The following is a 14,944-nucleotide window of genomic DNA, read 5'->3' as shown; positions in this document are numbered from 1 at the left end:
TCCTATGAATTTACAACCTTACTGTATTTTGTGCTGCCACAACAGAATACTTGAGTGTAACTGGGTTCATTAGAGTAAAAATTGATTTCTTACCTTTCTGGAGATTGGACAGTGTCCTGGTTTATGTGTGTGACACCGTAGAGGGCTTCCAATCACCTAGAACAAGGAAACAAAGAGAAAAGCATAGGATGAAGATGAACTCACTCCTGCAGTAAAGGCATTCGTCCATTAATGAGAGTGGAGCCCTCTTGTGTGCATGTTCATGTGCATACTTGTATGGGTGTGTGTATACATGTGCTTATGGAGGCCTAATAATAACCTCAGGTATTTTCCTTGGAAACTGACCACTTTTTATTTCCTGGAGATATAAGATCTCATTAGTGTGGAACTCAGCAAGTTGACAAGGCTGGCTGGTGGCCAATGGGCCTCAGGAATCCACATATTCCTGCCTCTCCAACATTGAGATTACAGATTTGCATGTCTACACTTGATTTCCTCCCAACCCCCACTCCTTCCCTTCTCCCTCTTTCTTTCTTTCTTTCTTTCTTTCTTTCTTTCTTTCTTTCTTTCTTTCTTCCTTTCTTTCTTGTTTTCTTCTTTCTAGTTTTACAACACTTTACTAGCTGAACTCTCTCTCCAGCCTCCAAAGGCAATTTCAACATGATGTTTGGAGTGGATATTCAAACAGTAGTGGTTAGTTACACCTTAGTATCACTTCAGTTGCTGGGTATGGATTTACTTTCTAAAATGTCCTTTCTGTAAACTTTGAATAGCAGTATCTTTTGATAAACGGAAATTCTAAAATGGAGTGTGGATTCTAATTCCTTCTTATCTGCTCAAGCATATTGTGCCTTCTTTTAGCCTCCCCGTTATGAAGTTTGAAGATTTTTTTCCTCTATCACAGTGGTTCTAAGCTAGGGAGGCACAATGCAAAGCACAGTGCCCCCTTCCCCGACTTGTGCCTATAGCCAGTTTGAAGATGTTTTAAAAACATTTCTTATCTTTGTAATCTACCTTGAAGGAGTTTTCTGTATAGTCTATATCACCTTTAAATAGTTTTGTGGAAATCTCAACTCATGAATAGTTTACTTTGTATTTTCAAGAGTAATTAAAGAAAATGTGTGGGGTGATTATTGAGATTACTCTTGGGCACCATATTTTATGATGACTGTGCTCAAATGGACATTTCAATTATTGAAGATTGTATATAATATGTAGAAAAAGCTTTGGCACCTTTTAATATTCAAAGACATTGAAATGGCACCCATTATTTTGAGAGCTAACAGGAAAGAAGGGCTTATGAGAGATCTTGGCTCCTGTCCTAAGATGTTCAGTTGTTGTCCATTCCCATCAGACAACTACTGGAAACCAGCATCTCTTTCCCATTAAGATATCTGGTTCACTGCTTGGCTCACACATATATTTTTAAATTTTTAAAAATTACATTTCTCTCTCTCTTTCTTTTCTTTACTGTGTGTGTATATGTATTATTTATACTAGTAAAGTGATCTATAAACAGTGTCCATAATGAAGATTGGTGGCTCATGAATAAGATAAAAAAATGGATTTTATGTGTGTGTGCTTATGAACTGACACCAAAGGACAGTTTTAGTGTATCTTGGTAATCAGAACTTCTATCGTCTCTAAAAGGTTATAAGGCCATTCTTTACCAGGCAGTGAAGTTCTGGTAAGGTTAACGTGAAACAAGTTTGGCTTGATAGTCATAGCTTATTTGTTGAAACAGGTTATGGACTTTGGAAATCACTTGGTAAAAAGTGTGGGCTGTAACTGAGTAGTTTCATGCATACCTCTCATTCCCGAGCCCCTGGATTTGACCCCTCATTTTGCAGTGACAGTCATTTGGTCCAAGGCTATAAAAGAACAGAGCCCACTTTCTTAGAACACTTAAGTAGTTTTTTATATGATTCTTTCTAAGAAAAAGTAGATTACTTGTAAATTTTTCAGTAACTGTTGTAGTTGCTTAGCAAATTTATGACTATCTTCTTTAGAAATTTTATATTTGTGTGAGAGCACAGATTAGAGATTACAGGTCAATGATGTTTTTGTTTGAAAATAAAAATATTAGTGTGTATGTTGATGACAAACATGTAAATTCAATGGGATCCAAATATATGTGAATTGCAAAGTGTTTATGCTGCTATAATAAGTTTTTGATATGCCTCTGTCTCATTTAGGTTTTCTATTGCTGTGATAGTGTCATGACCAAAGTAACTTGGAAGGAGACGGTTTGTTTTAGCCTCCATGTCTTGAACACAAAGCATCACTGAGAAAAGTCAGAGTAAGAACTCAAGGCAGGAACCTGGAAGTGTTGCTTACTGGCTTGTATCTTATGACTTGCTCGGCATGCTTTCATATTACACAAAGGACCACCGGGGTAGCAATGGCACTACCCACAGTGAGCTGGATCCCTGTCATGTCAATTGTCAATCAAGAAAATGCACCATAGCTTTGTTCACAGACCAATCTAATGGGACATTTCTCAAGAGGTTGTCTCTTCCAAATGATTCTAGTTGTGTCAATTTTACATAAAACTAGCAAGGAAGTTCTCCAAAGCATGCATGTTGAAGACTTGCCCATAACACTTGGCACTTTTGGCAGATGGGATAGAATCTCTATGCAGTGGGGACTAGGGAAGGAAGTAAGCTATTGGGAATATGCTCTACTTAAGGGAAGCATAGGTCCTCTGCAGGACACTCTGCTGTGCACCTTCACTGTTTCTGCGAGTGAAAATTATGGGCAGTATATTAAAGTATAGTCTCTAAAGGAATATTCCTGATAGGAAGAGTCCCCATTCAGTGGTGTTTTGCATAGGCAAGAAGCAGTGGGATGTAGACCTGTGCTGCCACTGGTCTAAAGCAACAAGGCCAGGCAGTCATGTTCTGAAAACTTTATCCTTTAAATTGACTATTTGTAGCCGGTAAGACGGCTCAGTGGGATCTGAGGATATTAGTTCTATCCTGGAACCTACATGGTGGAAGAGAACTGGCACCCTCATGTTGTCTTCTGACCACCATGCCCATGCTATGGTATTGGCATCTTTTCTGGTTTACACTCTCTCTCTTTCTCTCTCTCTCTCTCTCTCTCTCTCTCTCTCTCTCTCTCTCTCTCTCTCACACACACACACACACACACAGACACACACACACACACGAGATGTTTAAAAACTCCAAGAGCTGGGGGTGTAGTTCAATGACAGGGTGCTTGCCTAGCGTGAGATGAGGCTCTCTCTGTGTTTGAACTCCAACTCACCCTGTAATTTGATTATTTCAGGCATTTTGTTACATTAATGGAAACTGACTATCACAAAGGCCAGTATGTGTGGTGTGTGTGCACGTGTGTGCGTGTGTGTGTGTCTGTACCCGCACACAACCTGAAGACATTTGAAAGTCAGGCTGTAAATACATATTTTAAAGTTAGCTACACTGCAGACAGTATGGGATATTTCAAGCAGAAAGGTTTCTCTGCATCTGACTCTGAGACTTTCCTATTTTCATATTATGGATTGTGTGTTTAGAACTCCAGCTGAGTGGAGCCTGCCTCAGACTCTTCCATCACCAGCTGAACATCTCACAGCTGAAGATGACAAGGGCTGTGGGGAATTCCTCCTCACCTCCTCTCTTCCCTGAGCAGGACAGGATCATTTGAACTCTCCAGCTTGTTTTGTGCATGGAACAATTAATGCAGTGACAGTGACCCAGGACAATTCTTTGACAATAACCATCAGGCACACATTAAAGCAGCAGTGTGCAGATGGCACCTTCATTGTTTCTGACAGGGAAAATTATGAGCAGTGGGTGAAAGTATAAAATGAAAGGAATATTCATGATGGGGAAGTGCTCCCATCCAACAGTGTTTTGCATAGGCAAGAAGCAGCTGCCGTGGACAGACCAGCACAAAGGTTCTCTTGGCTTCTTGAGATTTTACAGCCTTAAAGTGCCTGGAACTTATACCCAGAGCAGGAATAAAGAGCAAGATGGGAGAGACACTGTGTAGCTTCAGCTGGTCTTAGAAAACTGCATGCTTTTCAGAAATGCCATTCTGGGAGGAAATGAGAAATGTCTTTGGATTTACCACTAATGCTCCTGGAAAATCTGGAAAGGTTTTATGAATGAAACAAGGTGGGCTTTGATTTAGGCCTGTGCCTGATCTGGGGGAAGCTTTGGCTGTGTGACTTTGGGTATGGTTTTACTGTGCACATTTGAAGAGAGGCATACCATGACATCATTTGTGAATTCACAGAGAGAAACATACCAAAAAACGTCTTGCCGCTTCAGTGGACTTGAGCTGATTGGTAGAGTGATGTTAGCTGAGGCAGACTCACATGCTGAGGCAAGATATGTGTTGAGAGAAGACCCTCAGAGAACACATGATGTTTAGAGAAAGTACAAACAGGACTCAACAGACTATGAGAGGGGCTGGCTGGTAGAGCTAGCTGTGCAACGTTTGTTGGTCTCAAGTCTCTGCTGATCTTCACTTCACTAAGAGAGGCACAGCTGAGAACTTCTGGCATTCCTGGTGATCCAAGTCCCTCCTGCTGACTCATAGTGATTTGGCTGAGGCCTAGCTGTTCCTGTTAGGTCATGCCACCACTGCTGCTATCCCAAGTCTATCGACCTGGATTGCTGGTATATCCAAGAAGAGTTTGCAAGTAGGTCAAGCTGTCACTGCTGACCTATAAACCAAACTGCTGATTTCCTGACAACACAGATGGATTTGTTCCAAAGAACCATTTCTAAACAGGCCCACTTCTCCCTTCTCCTTTCTTTTCTACTACCTCTGGTGGGTGGTGGGCTAAAGGGGAGGTTAAAACATTTAAGAACCATCATTAAAAGTAGACTTTGAAAAGATTAAAAGTTATGTAAATAAGGTTTTTCTTTCTTCTGGAGCTGAAGAGATGAACAGTTAGATGTAAAAGATCCAATGAGGCCTTTACTTCCAGTATACCAAGTAAGATAATAAAAACCTCACACTCATCTGGGAGAGTAATGGAAGACCTTTCACCAAAGGACACATGCAGAAAGGCATTCTTCTTGTCCAGGCAGCACATGAGTAGAGTGATGCAGGGCTCGAATGCCAAAACTCCAATTTTCACTTTGAAAATCTCTGCACAACCAAGTAGGAAGTCAGAAAAACTTTAAACTGTACGTGAAAATGGAGTTCATCATCCACAAATTATCTAAAGGAAATGTGGAATAAGTCAACTTCTTCAAAAACATAAACACCAAGAAAAGTGAATGTGGTCTGGGAAGCACAAGTTTTCAGAGTCCATACGGTTTCCTAATAGGCCTATTTGTCAACCAGGAATACCTAAAATTTTACCTGTAACTTGCTGTAAACATTTCACAACTTCTCATTTTAGAAAAGAGAGCAAAGAAACAATCAAACCAATGCTCCCCTCCCCAATCAGCTGTCTATGAGGAATGGATTTAGGGGATTCGGGGGTTAGGAAAAATAGAGAAGAAATGTATTTGAAGAGATCTCTCTTATGTTTATCTCTATATGTAACTATATCTTTAATTTTTTTTTTTTTTTTTTTTGAGACAGGATTTCTCTGTGTAGCCCTGGGTGTCCTAGAACCTGCTGTGCAGACCAGGCTGGCCTTGAACTCAGAGATCTTCCTGCCTTTGAGTCTTGAGTGCTGGGATTAAAGACAAGCACCACCATCACTGAGCTATGAATCTATATCTATATACCCTCTTCTCTGTCTCTCTCATATACATGCGTGCGCACACACACACACACACACACACACACACACACGCACGTCAGATGATAGAATGAATTTATACGCATCAAATATATTTATGTGGTATATATTAGATTTGTAGGCATGTTTAGGGATGATAAGTAAATTATATCTTTTCTAAAAATGTCAGTAACCTTTATAAGTCTAAAGATAGGGAAAAAAATTAAAGACTTGAAGGAGAATAATAGAACAACAACAAAACTGGTCAATCCAGAATCACCCAAGAGTGACATTAGGAAACACAACAGAGGACCATGGCAAATCTTCATACGTTCTACCAACAGGATCATGTTCTGTCTTCTACACTCAGGTTCACTTAGGCAGTAGTAGTTCTAGAATTATGCCACTTTTTAAAGCTAGGATTAGCTCACGCATGTTCAGACAAAAATAAATACATATTTAAGTCATCAGGTAGATGGGAAATGCTATGCCAGATAGTCCTGTATTTTGATGTAATATAAGGCCTACAGGGACCCTCTGCAGCTGCCCCGGGAGAACAAGAGCTTCTGTGGCTGCCTCAGAAAGCTAGCCAGCAAAAGTCTGATATGAGGACAGAACAGGTAGCAATAGGATGACCGTGCACAGCAAGGAGTGGAGTACTGTGGGTTATGAAAACTGTACACCATCACACAAGGCTGAACACAAGGCTGGGCCTCACTGGAACATGCTCTCTTATTGAGTGCTTCAGCCTACCAGTAGGTTGTGCAGTCGTATGTCTGTCTTCTTACTGATTGTATACTAAAGCCTCTATGATAGTGAAGACACTATACCCAGAGACGTGAAAGACAGCTTCCAACTGTACATACAGCTGTAACACCCTGCACCAATCCAGGACCTGGGAGGAAGCCAGTAGTAGCAGCCAGAAGAAAAGAGGGAAGTCTAGGTTCTTGCCTTGACTGGGGAAGATAGTTTGAGATTGTTCAAGGTTTGGATCCAAAGATGCTTTCTTGTCAGAATCAACTGTGATATTAAAACATTATTTAGAAGCTTCTACATGGATGAGAAACAAAACATCCAAAACACTAAGAATATCATTTAAAAATGAGATATGATTAGACCAAGCATGGTGACACACCCCTTTAATCTTAGCAATTGAGAAGTAGAGGCAGAAAGGTCTCTATGAATTTGAGGGTACCTTGGTCCATGCAAGGTGTTCCAGGAGACTTAAGGCTTCATAGTGAGATTCTTTCTGACTCTCTGTGTCTGTCTCCGTCTCCCTTCCCTCTCCCTCCTCCCTTCTCTCTCAAATTAACAATGTCCTGAGAACTTTGCAATTGTGTGGGTTCTGAAATATCAACAAAGCCCTTGTATCTTATTCTGTAAAATCATAACACCTCTTATAATAACACAGTGTGGTTGGTGACATTTCTTTGGGGGCCTTGTTTCCTTTCAGCAATTCTTTTATTATTATTATTATTATTATTTTATTTGTTTACATCTCAAATGATATCTCCCTTCCCAGTTACCCTTCCACAAGCCCCCCCATCCCATCTCCCTCTTCCTCTTCCCTTTTCCCTCTATGAGGGTAATCCCCCACCCACTCATCCACTCCTGCCTCACTGTAAATTGCCACAAACTAGAAACAACCCAGAATTCTTCCTCAACAGAAGAATGGATACAGAAAATGTGGTACATTTACACAATAGAGTACTACTCAGCCATTCAGTAATTCTTGTTCACAGTTTAAAAGCTGAAAGACAAATCTGAGGTTTTCTGTGTCTGTCTCGATTCATATTTTTCAGTTAGTTGGCTCCAGCTCCTTTAGTGGTTTCTCTAGATTTACATCCATAACTAAAAATAAAGTGCTCATGTCACCGCTATTTGCTTTAGAGTAATGGTCAGCATCTAAGGACTTCCAGTAATGAAGGTGAAGATCTAATTCAGTTCTTAATCTTAGCTAAAAGGCCCAGAAGGGATGAGAGGATTCAATTCTCCATATGCTCCTCTTCTTGGAACATGTGATCACACTTGTTTGTCTCTTCTCATAGTTCTCTAGAGAAGTGTTTTGGATAGCCAATATGTAAATTAAAAATCTTTGAAATCCTTATTCATCTTAGACCCCTGGAGTAAATTGTGTTTCTTTTTTTCTTTTTGGTTATACTGTTTTCTCTTGTTTATAGATTTTTCAGGCAATCACCATTTCCTGCCCAAACTCCAGTGGAAGTATAATTTTCTCCCCTTATGTCTAGATGTGTATGAAGTTCCATCTTCTGTATTGTTAGAGTCATCTTGTGATGCTTTTTGCTTTCTGCTTGAAAGCAAACTATTTGATTCCTGAGCCTGTCCTACACCTGTCACTCTGAGACTTTCTTTACTCTTGCCTCTGTCAACAGTTCTGACACCAAGTAGGCAGGCTTTAGTCACTTCAGCTCTGACATTACCCAGAGTTAGCATCAGATCCAAAGGACAGGGCCTACACATGGCCCACTCTTGAGCTTTAGATACCACAGTATGGTCTGGTCATATACACTTTTGGAGCCTTCCCATGGCTCCTCAGTTTTGATAATTCACTTAAAAGCTCCTGAGATTCAGGATGTAGCACTTATATTACCATCATTAAAGAAAGCCAGTGAGCATCCAAATGAAAGGGCTAGTGAAAGCCTGGTGAATCCTGCTCAGAAGCTCCTGTCTCTGTGGAATCTGGTACTCTGCGCTTCCTACCCAGGGGGCTCCCTAAGCTTCATCTAGAAAATTTATTGGAGTTTCATTCTGTGGTCATGGTTAAGTTGATTGAACACAATTTCCAGCACCTATCTTCTCCCCAGAGCTGAATTGAGAGTTCCAGCTCTCTGATCATTTGGTCCATTAAAAAAAAAAAAAAAACAAAATAAACAAACAAAACAAACAAACAAGCAAACGAAAACAACCAACCCCTGCCCTGGACCTCTTCAGAGATGTGTGTATCAATCTTATAGATCCATGTTTGCTAACTCTGTGGGAGGCAGAGATGAGTCAAAGAATTCTAGAGAAGTTTCAGGACAATAAAGCAGCTTTTTAAACACTTAGAGTGGATAGTGTTCTCACACATTTGCCCAAATATCTCACCACTAGGAGAGAATGCTAGTGCCAACTATGGACTCCAGGTAACAGCTCCATGTCCTACTAGGTTCAGTTACTATGAAAAATACATCTCTTAGGGTAATGTTAGTATTACACAGGGCTATCTATGTACAAGGAGAAAGGGTGTATAAGAACTCTCTGTACCTTTCAGACTTTTTTTTTTTTTGCTCTGAAACAAAAAAAAATGCTCTAAAAATAATGTCAACTAAAAATGAAACAATGACCCAGTTATAAACCACATACCTAGGGAAATTATAGCAATATAGGCAAGGTAAAAATAAAATAATAGGAGAAAGTCCAGTATTCAAAACTTAACTAAAACAGACCAGATATGGCTATGTTGATATAAACTAGACTTCACAACAAATTACATTGCCAGAGTCAAAGGGAGCTGGTGTGAAATTATAGACGTGTCAGATCACCAAGAACACCCAGCAATCCTAAGCTTGTGTGAGCCAAGCAATAGAAGTTAAAACACCTGGAGGAAAACAGGCAAAATGAAAACCATCCACAGGGATAGCTGCAAATGCTTCTGTCTTGCAAAAAGTAGCAAGGATACAAAGTAACCACTGTCGATCAACAGCATGTAATCAACACCAACATAATGCTCTCTACTCAAGACCAACAGAATACATTTCTTTTTAAGAGAGATGGAAAATGCACCAAGATATACCATGACTAATAGTCAATACATTTCTAATAATTGAAATCTTCCAAAGCTTCTTGTCCAGGCATGGTGGACTCAAACTAGAAATAAGTAACAGAAGAATAATGGAAAAGAATGTGTAATTTATTCAGCTTAGTGTTACTATAACAGAATACCTAACACAGCCTATTTATGAAATAAGTAGAGGGGTATTTTGGCTCATGATTCTAGAGACTCAGGACCAAGATTGGGTTGCCTTATTTGCTTGGGACAAGGGTGGTATGTCAGGGTGTACCCCTTACAAGTAGAGAGAGACTGAAAGATAGGAGTTTATAATAAGGGCATTCTCTTTGACCTAAGGAAGGAGAGATGATTATCTCTCATGAATATTGACTACAATATTTATGAGAAAACAACAGCAAGCAGAATTCAGTAATACATAAAAAGAAAAAATTTACCTGCCCTGGCCAGGGAGGGTTTATCCTAGAGATTCCAGGTATTTTAATATTTTAAAACTAATCAATATGTACTAATCACATAGTTATACTTGAATTTAACTCTCATCATAAAAAGCTTGGAAATGCAAATAGAATATACTTCCTTAGTTAATAAAGAACATCTGTAAAAAGCTAAATGTAACATTATGTTTAGTAGCTTGAAATTTTTCTCCTAAGAATCAAGGCAGTTATCTCTTTTCACAACTACTGTTCAGCATCGCCCTGACAATTAAAGCTCTAGGCTGCACAGGAGGCTGGAGGAGAGGATGTGGAAGACATGAAGAGGAAAAGAGGAAGTAAAACCATGCCATTTGCAGAAGACATGACTGTTGGTATAAAAATTTCTCCAAAGTTTACCAAATATCTGCTAGAATGTATTCTCCTTTAATATACTAAATATGTTGCTATTCTTTCAATTGATGTAATTTACATCACAATCCTTGTAAGATACTTATAGATATGAGAGTATTCAAAATTTGTATTAAAAATAAGAAAGAAGTACTGAGACAGTTTTGAAAAAAGAATGTGGGGGCTGATTTCAGCAGCTTTGAGATTTGTGGTACTTTATACTGGATAAGCATGTCGGTTAACAGCATTCAGGATGTAGAGGGAAACCACTGAAAGGATAACCAGCTGATTTGATAAGCAAAGCTTATGAAAAGAGAGCTATTTTTCAGATGAGACTTCTGAAATCCGATAGCATTATAAAAATTAGAAAAAAATTTTTTAAAATAAGCCTTGTATTTAATACAAAATTAACTCAAATAGATTATAAACATTAATGTAAAATGTGAAACTATAAGCCCTTTGAAGAAAACTGCAGACAATCTTCAGGGGTTTTACTTGATTAAAAGTTTCCAAAAAGGTAATAATCTACAAAAAGCAAGCAAGCAAGCAAGCAAACAAACAAACAAAAACAACAAAAAACCCACTTAATAATAAAAAGTAGAACTTATAAAGATTTATTTAAGTATTTTGGGATAAAAAAATCTTAGAGGAATAAAAGCAAATCTACAAATAAGGGAAAAATATTTGCAGTTAGCTTACTAGACAAAAAACTCATGTCTAGAATATATGAAGAACGATAAAACATCTGTCAGGAGACCCTGCACAATGGGGATCCCCTTTGGAACCCAGATTAAGCACAAACCACACCCAAACACCCATTTTTACAGAAACATCTTTTATTAAGCAGGAAAGAAAAGAAAAGTTAAAACAAAAAGTTTAAAAAAAGAGTGGCTGTGTTCTGATTCAGGCAGAAAAACAGCAGCAAAAGACCTTGCAGGTATAACTATTTCTTTTTAATTTAATTTAAATTATTTTCTTATTTATTCAATTTACATTCCCTCTGGGTGGTCTCCTACCCACTATCCTTCCCCCATACCCCTTCTCTTTTCCTGTGAGCAGATGTGGATCCCCTTGGTACCACCCACACACACACACACTCGACTCTGGAACTTCAAGTCTCTGTGAGGCTGGGTACTTCCTTTCCTACCCAGGCCAGACAAGGCAGCTCAGCTATTAGAACATATCCCACATATAGGCAACAGCTTTTGGGATGGCCCCCACTTCAGTTGTTCAGGATCCATATGAAGACTAAGCTGCATATATGGTACATACGTGCATAGAGGCCTAGGTCCAGCCCCTGTATGTTCTTTGGTTGATGGTTCAGACTGAGAGCCTCAAGAGTCCAGGTTAGTTGATTCTGTTAGTCTTCTTGTGGAGGTCCTATCCTCTTCTGGCCTGCAATCTTTCTTCCTATTCTTCCATAAGAGTTCCCAAGCTCCATCCACTGTTTGGCTGTGGGTGCCTGCATCTGTCTGAGTCACCTGTGGGTGGAGCCTTTCAGAGAGCTTCATGCTTTTAAGAAGTGAAAAAGAGGAGGCCTGTGTTAGATGGGCTAGGATGTTGTGGTATATTTTGATTGGGCATGTTAATTGAGTGAGCCAAAGGGGGGTTTGATTGCTGGACCTCAATACTTTGATAGCTGGACCTTGGTAGTTAGTCTCAGGAGGAAGACATGGCTAAATAAGGGAGTAGACCTCAGTGGCTAGCGTTAGGAATGTCCTCTAATGCAGTCAGTAGGTGAGCAAATATATCAATAGAAATGAATGAGATTAGTGGCGTTTTGGAAGGAAGGAAGGGATAAGGGAGGAATCACAGTGAGCAAAGAACATCTATTGTGGATGACTGCTGTCTTGGGAGATATATGGAATGTCTGGTCTCCCAAGATACAGACAGAGGAATGAGAAGATTCCTCTTAAGTCCTCTGAGTTTATTGGGGTTCTTTACAGAAGCATGAGTAACACAGTAGTACATGACATGCAGGCCAGTTGTTCATGTTGCATGATCTCTGAGAGGTGAGAGCTTCTTGAGGAGCTCTGGAAGTCTCTTGAGTATCATGTGATCCTCCTCTTCCTCCAGGAGGGAATATTAATATTAGTGGTCCCCATCTTGTGGAGGTGGACTCTGAGTCATCACAGCTGTCCTGCATGGTGACAATCACGGTCTGGTCCAGCCTGAAGGAAATACCTAGCCTGATGGAAATGTTCCTTCTAGATAATGGTGATAGTTTCATGAGTTTACACAGTTGTCTATACTTAACCCATACATTTAAAATGCATTGTTTTATAAATTACAATCCATTAAAGCTGTTTTTAAAAGTCATTTTTTTTTTTTTTTTTTTTTTTTTTTTTTTTTTTTTACATAAAAAGTCTTTATTTGCAGGGGAGCAGGAATTTAATCAAACAAGCCAAATCCCATGTCGTCATCAGACTCCTCAGACTCTTCTTTCTTCTCATCTTTCTTCTCCTCTGCTGCAGCGGGGGCAGAGCCAGCAGCAGGAGCTGCAGAGCCGGGGGCAGCACAAACAGCCACAGCCCCACCAGCAGGCACACTGGCCAGCTTGCCAACTCCCTGAGCGATGACATCCTCAATGTTTTTTCCATTCAGCTCACTGATGACCTTGTTGAGTCGGTCATCGTCCGCCTCGATGCCCACGCTGTCTAGTATTTTCTTGATGTCTTTGGCGGTAGGAGAAGAGTTGCCCCCGAGGGCGGCCAGCAGATAAGAGGAGACGTAGCGCATGCCGGCTGCGGTGAACAGACCTCAGACCTCACGTGTGCGACCTCGGCGTTGGCGAAAGCAAAGTCATTATTTTAAATAGGCAACTGTTGGCCCACACTGAAGTGATAAGTAATTTAATTGAGGTAGCTAAGTAAATGAGGAGCACTAAGTACTTTGTCTTCTGTGGGATTGTTTGCATTTTATTACGCTGCTGCAACTGTCATTCATGACCATGCTACAGAGTAGCTGGCTGGGGTCACTTTGCTCTTCACAAATATTAACCCACCAGTCTCAAGTCATTGAGTCATTCAAGGCCTTGGGAGCTAGACTGGCAGATCCCTTGGGAGCTAGACTGGCAGGTCAACTAAGGATGTTGAGACCCTGCCACTATTCATCCCACCATCTTCTCCTTGTTGCCATGGTATCATATGCCCCTGGTATTTTTTTTCTCATTATATTTCATCTCCTCCTTTCGATTTTTTCTGTGTGCGGATCCACTCATGTTGTAGTCTGTCCTCTCTAATCTATTGATAGGCTCATCTCTTTAGGTTGCTTATTGCTAAAACAACAGCACCCCATCCGCCCACACACACAAAGCAATACAGTTATATTATGAAATACAGTTCATATGTAAGGGAAATACACATATTATGTTAGAAATACAGTTCATATGTAAGGGAAAATGTTAAGAGAAAGTTTGTCATTGAAAACTCAGGTCACGTCTCCCACTATTGCAGAGGATGGGAATAAAATACAGGGGCCACAGAATGGATGCAGATGGTTCTTTAAGCAGTCAGGCCCCACAGACTTCATTTTATGTCATGCTTAAAACAACTTTTCATTTTATTCTTCATATTATGAGCTCCTTCTGAAAATAAGTTAACAGTTATAAAACATTCATACTGTGGGTCTAAAACATTTTTAATGGGAATTTAGCTTGTTAATAATATCACTAGCATTATATATTATAACATCATAGTCAGGATTTTTGGTTTCCAGCTTTATTTTGGTGTCTTAAAACTTAGTGTCTTGCCGGGCGGTGGTGGCACACGCCTTTAATCCCAGCACTTGGGAGGCAGAGGCAGGCGGATTTCTGAGTTCGAGGCCAGCCTGATCTACACAGTGAGCTCCAGGACAGCCAGGGCTACACAGAGAAACCCTGTCTCAAAAAACCAAAAAAAAAAAAAAAAAAAGAAAGAAAGAAAAAAAACAAAAACCTTAGTGTCTTTTAGATGTAGAAGTACTAGTCTCAAAGTTATTTTGTTGTTGTTGTTTGTTTTTTAAGCTCTTTATATGAAAATTTCTAACTAGATTGCACTGAGGGACTATGTGCTAGTTTTTATACATTGGCTCAGTGTATAATTCAGTTTTACCCTCATCAGCCCTGAGTCTTATTATAAATACTGTTTTGAATGATAAGTTGGTTATTTGCATATTGCCATCTATGCGTAACTACAGATGTAAAGAAATGGCCCATAGTTAGGCAAGCAAGTTGCTCTTTTATTTCCTCAGTATTATTTCTTGCTATGCATAAGAACAGCAGCAGCAGTTGGGACAACCATGAGCCTGTACCCAGCAGAGGAAGGAAACCCGGTATGTGGAAATATATTTGACGTTTGTATCCATTATTTATAAATTTGATACTAAAATTGACCTAGTGAAAGGAGAGGGGATAAAGAAATGCTGACTGACAGTTACTTCCATCTCATTTGCATGTTTCAGATCTTCCTGAAACCCTCCCTCCTCCCTGCAGCAGCCACAGGCTCCCACAGCCTTGGAATTTCTGTTTCCATCCATTGGTGACTTGCTTGGTTGCAGTTTTCTGTTCTGATCCTGTTGTGTTTGGTTTGGAAGCATACAGGAGACAGTTTGTCTCCTGCTGTCTTATCTTTCTTTCCTGTTTTTTCT

At 39.8% G+C, this 14,944-nt stretch overlaps 1 protein-coding gene and 1 pseudogene across 1 annotated transcript in view; one reads left to right on the top strand and one right to left on the bottom strand.

The window, feature by feature from the left end:
- Chrna7 (cholinergic receptor nicotinic alpha 7 subunit) overlaps positions 1-14,944 on the top strand; it is a 111,793-nt gene that overhangs the window by 17,553 nt on the left and 79,296 nt on the right. The window lies entirely within an intron of this gene.
- LOC117694653 (large ribosomal subunit protein P2 pseudogene) lies at positions 12,687-13,080 on the bottom strand (annotated as a pseudogene).

Source organism: Arvicanthis niloticus, chromosome 1 (genome assembly GCF_011762505.2).
Source record: "Arvicanthis niloticus isolate mArvNil1 chromosome 1, mArvNil1.pat.X, whole genome shotgun sequence".
Lineage (NCBI taxonomy): Eukaryota > Metazoa > Chordata > Mammalia > Rodentia > Muridae > Arvicanthis > Arvicanthis niloticus.
This window is presented reverse-complemented; position numbering and strand designations above follow the sequence as displayed.